This window comes from Xyrauchen texanus, chromosome 9 (genome assembly GCF_025860055.1).
Source record: "Xyrauchen texanus isolate HMW12.3.18 chromosome 9, RBS_HiC_50CHRs, whole genome shotgun sequence".
NCBI lineage: Eukaryota > Metazoa > Chordata > Actinopteri > Cypriniformes > Catostomidae > Xyrauchen > Xyrauchen texanus.
Window position 1 is genome coordinate 48038114 of NC_068284.1, and position 5636 is coordinate 48043749.

The window sequence follows — 5636 nt, forward strand, 5'->3', positions numbered from 1 at the left end:
GAAATAAAGACACTGAGAAAATTAATTCACACTTAACTACATATATAAACATTTCTAAAGCGTTTGTCTTTTCACCTCTCTAAAGCATTTAATCTGCGAAATAAACACTATTTCTCAGCTTTTACCTCAGACATACAAGATGACTGGCATATTTGTATCTTAATGGGCTATAATGATATTCCAAACAAGTTCCATTGGTTAGAAATTACATTGGTGTGAATAAATAAATAATCTGTTGATTTGAATAATTACAGTTCTGCATCACTTTGCAGTTTAGACAAATTCTAACAACAGACATGTCTTTTGCTGATAAAATCATTCAAAACAAGTATGAGAACAAACAAACAAATTATATATATATACACTCACCTAAAGGATTATTAGGAACACATACTAATACTGTGTTTGACCCCCTTTCGCCTTCAGAACTGCCTTAATTCTACGTGGCATTGATTCAACAAGGTGCTGAAAGCATTCTTTAGAAATGTTGGCCCATATTGATAGGATAGCATCTTGCAGTTGATGGAGATTTGTGGGATGCACATCCAGGGCATGAAGCTCCTGTTCCACCACATCCCAAAGATGCTCTATTGGGTTGAGATCTGGTGACTGTGGGGGCCATTTTAGTACAGTGAACTCATTGTCATGTTCAAGAAACCAGTTTGAAATGATTCGAGCTTTGTGACATGGTGCATTATCCTGCTGGAAGTAGCCATCAGAGGATGGGTACATGGTGGCCATAAAGGGATGGACATGGTCAGAAACAATGCTCAGGTAGGCCGTGGCATTTAAACGATGCCCAATTGGCACTAAGGGGCCTAAAGTGTGCCAAGAAAACATCTCACACACCATTACACCACCACCACCAGCCTGCACAGTGGTAACAAGGCATGATGGATCCATGTTCTCATTCTGTTTACACCAAATTCTGACTCTACCATCTGAATGTCTCAACAGAAATCGAGACTCATCAGACCAGGCAACATTTTTCCAGTCTTCAACTGTCCAATTTTGGTGAGCTCTTGCAAATTGTAGCCTCTTTTTCCTATTTGTAGTGGAGATGAGTGGTACCCGGTGGGGTCTTCTGCTGTTGTAGCCCATCCGCCTCAAGGTTGTGCGTGTTGTGGCTTCACAAATGCTTTGCTGCATACCTCGGTTGTAACGAGTGGTTATTTCAGGCAAAGTTGCTCTTCTATCAGCTTGAATCAGTCGGCCCATTCTCCTCTGACCTCTAGCATCAACAAGGCATTTTCAGCCCACAGGACTGCCGCATACTGGATGTTTTTCCTTTTCACACCATTCTTTGTAAACCCTAGAAATGGTTGTGCGTGAAAATCCCAGTAACTGAGCAGATTGTGAAATACTCAGACCGGCCCGTCTGGCACCAACAACCATGCCACACTCAAAATTGCTTAAATCACCTTTCTTTCCCATTCTGACATTCAGTTTGGAGTTCAGGAGATTGTCTTGACCAGGACCACACCCCTAAATGCATTGAAGCAACTGCCATGTGATTGGTTGATTAGATAATTGCATTAATGAGAAATTGAACAGGTGTTCCTAATAATCCTTTAGGTGAGTGTATATCCCTAGGCTAAAGACAAAAAAAAAAGAAGCAGCAAATGAGTCAAGTTGCAAACCTGGCATTCAATGAATGAAACAATATTTTAGGTGTGGGTTAGAGCTACTTTGACTTATAAAAAACAATTTGAGTTTGCTATTCACAAGAAGCATTTGCTGACGTGGATCAAGAGATCTCAGATGACCTACGATCTGGGGCGGGGCCAGAAGGGTGGCATGGGGTTGCAGCTGCCACCCTAAATATGTGCTTTGCCACCCCAACTCGGACCCTGCTCGCATCCTGGAGACAGCATGATCTATAACACCCCTCTTCAGATGAACTTACTGGATGCCATCCCTTACTCGACTGTTGCCACCCCTAGCAAGAAATCCTGGACACGCCTCTGCCTACGATCAAGAATTGTTGCTTTGCATAATGCTGGAAAGGGTTACAAAGTTAACTGGAAATGCTTAGATATTCATCTGTCCACAGTTAGACAAACTGTCTATAAATGGAGATGATTTAGTACTATAGGTACTCTCTCTAGAAGTGGCCATTAGATATTCATCTGTCCACAGTTACACAAACTGTCTATAAATGGAGATGATTTAGTACTATAGGTACTCTCACTAGAAGTGGCCGTTAGATAATCATCTGTCCACAGTTAGACAAACTGTCTATAAATGGAGATGATTTAGTACTATAGGTACTCTCTCTATAAGTGGCCGTTAGATATTCATCTGTGCACAGTTAGACAAACTGTCTATAAATGGAGATGATTTAGTACTATAGGTACTCTCTCTAGAAGTGGCCGTTAGATATTCATCTGTCCACAGTTACACAAACTGTCTATAAATGGAGATGATTTAGTACTATAGGTACTCTCTCTAGAAGTGGCCATCCAGCCGAGATGACTCAAAGGGAACACCGCAGAATGATCAATGAGGTAAAGAAGAACCCTAGAGTGACAGATAAAGACTTGAAGGAATCATTGGAACTGGTTAACATCTCTGTTCATGAGTCTACTATATAGAAAACATTAAATGTCTATGGCAGGACATCACGAAGAAAGCGGCTTACCAATAAAAACCTTGCACCTAAAGTTTAATTTGCTTCATTTTACATTGAACATGCACAGTACTAAGATCCGTACAAAAGTAAATGAAAATGTTCTTTGACCTTGTGTAATTTTGTAGATGGTTTTTGAGGGTGAGTTGCTCTCACACACTGTCCATGTTTTACGAGCCAAGTGACTGGTGCATTTTCACCAAAATAAAGAAGAGTCTGATTGGATGCACGACCTTCGAAGGCAACAAAAAAAGATATAAGAAGCCTTTCCTCCCTTTTAAAGTCTATTTATTTTGCTATCCTAACGCATCATGACTATGGTAATGTGCATTTTATTATTTGCATTATTTGCAACAAATCTGTGAGACCCACATTTTGGGTTGTAAACCCAAATTACAAAAAATTTAGGTGCAATTTCCAGTGGCGTACTGACCGCAGCTGTTTGGTTCCAACAAGCTGTACAAGTGTTTGTGTCTCTGTTATCTGTCTGTCTGGAAAACAGAGGTGTATATTCCAGGGGCGCAGGTCCCATGGTTTCTGGGTTTCTCATCTACCGGCTCCTCGACCGTCTCAATTTTTATTTCAAACTCCAGCCCATTTAAATCATCACTGATGCCATTATAGTGTCGATGTGAATCTGATCCTTGTGGAGCATCATCATCCTGGACATACTGTTGACCGGATGGTAACAAATCCACATCACGCCACATTACATGTTTAAACAGAATAAAAATAGTTTAATATTAAGACATAAAGTACAAGGAGAAATCATATCATATTTTGTACCATTGTACCGAGATGTTATGAAATGATTACCATATTCATGTTACTATTTTCACATCACTACAAGGTTCTTCTAAGAGTGCATTTCCAAAACATAGATTTTTGTGGTACTATAGTCAGGGTCAGAAATTTAGGGGGGCTTGGGGCAAAAATGCACAGTAAAATTGAATTAGATGACCTTGCTTAGATTTTTCAAGGCAATCAGTTTGCATGCTTTTTCTAAGTCAACCTACTTACTTGGCTTAAGTAAACTGAACTTAATTTTATTAAGTAATGTTAACTAGTAACAAGTAAACTTAACTCATCTGTGATTAAAGCATCATTGTTTTTATTTAGTTATTATATATCTCTGGATGTAAATAAGGTGGCTCTGAATAACTGCTTTTGTTTCGTTCCCAATCATGCCAAATGTATCTGAGAAAATGTTTGTGTTGATACGACAAAGCAATCAAAAGTTATAATAGTGTCCAAAAGCATCTCCAAACAAATAAAAGATAATAATTGTACATAAGAACTAATTACACATGCAAACACAACAATGACTAAAGGTTTGCATAACATGCAGACATGATTTTAGTCATGAGATTTCACAGAATGAGTTTCATTCTGTGTCATTTGAGTCATCATTGAGTCTGTGTCGTGTATTTGGCGCCATCTCCTGGTGGTCATATGTAACATTGTGCTTCATGTGGATTATCTAATGATCTATACATCTGATTATCTTGTGTAGGGCTGCGTATCGAGTTCGACACATTTTAGGCACCGACTGAATTGCCTCTAAACAATCGAGTATTGAAAAATGTCTTGTCGTTCGGTTTACACATGCAAACACAAACTAGAAACACAATTTCACTGAATGAGTTTCATAAACAATATGTGTGTTAACATGATTTTACTGTGATATAATCGCATACTAACCATTTCTGTATAAAGTTATGGCCAATTTTACTACTTCATTGCATTATGATGTTACAGCCTAAAATAACTGTAAAAAACCGGTGATTTAAACAAATTTACAGCTCATTTAATACACAAGTTTAAACAGAAGAATTAATGCAAGTGCTTTTATAAAATTATGCTTTTATGTCCATTATAAGTGTCTCACTGGAACACACATTTATGCTTTTTTAAAAAAAAAAAAAAAGGAGGAAGGAGTCTAAAATAATTTTTGTGATAATCCACGTTATGCCACAAATGCTGTCGATTGAGCTTTTCTTGTATTGAACACCCGGAATATTCCTATAATTTAAACAATACTTTTACAGCATTTATTATTCATGGTTAATGTTAATCTTTACATATACTAATGCAACTTTTATTGAGAAAAAGAAAGGCATTAGTTAATGCACTTTAAACTAATAGAATTTCTATACAATTACATTTACATTGTTAGCTCATAATACTTAATGCATTAACTAATATTAACGAAGAGAACCTTATTTTAAAGTCTTACCAGAATTTGTGTTAATTAATTGACATATAGGACAAAAATGGAAGAGACTGTTTATCGTTTGAATGGTTGGAAAAAATAATTCCCTTTATAAGGTAATTATTGCCCCTTTATTTATTTCTGACAGTGATCAGAATTGTAATGTGCAGTTAAAATGAGTTAAAGTCAGTGTTGCAATAGAAACCAAAAATTAAAGGTTTAAATAAAGCTTTTCTGTTGTTCAACTATCCATCAATGAAACACAAAAGCCACGCAGTTGCGCAGATTTTTTACTTCCGGTTATCATAATGTCATAATTCCCAAACTCTCATTATTAATAGAAATGATCTGATTTTATAGAAATTATCGGTGTAAAATCACAGAACATACCACCTTAATTTTTATAATCATTTATAAAACCCATAATTATTTTTATTTTACTCAATAATTTATTAACATTTATTACATAATTTTAATTAATAAAATCCCAAAAAGCCATTTGCTAAATCAGCCCTTAAAATGAGCTAAACCGGCTCCGAGACTGTCCAAGACACTTTTGATATACATTTATAAAGCAACTTTTAACTTAAACTATTTTCTTAAAAGAAACAAAAACACAAATTTTAACACTTTGTCAATCTCTATTAAAAGCTTTAGGACAATTAAAATTTGCTCTGCTTTTAAACTTATTGTATATATTAATATACAGTATATTTTCTAGCCCCTCATCAGCTGTTTAATAAGTCTTCCATATTTGACAATTTTTACACTGATTGCTATTTTATTTGTCTTTGT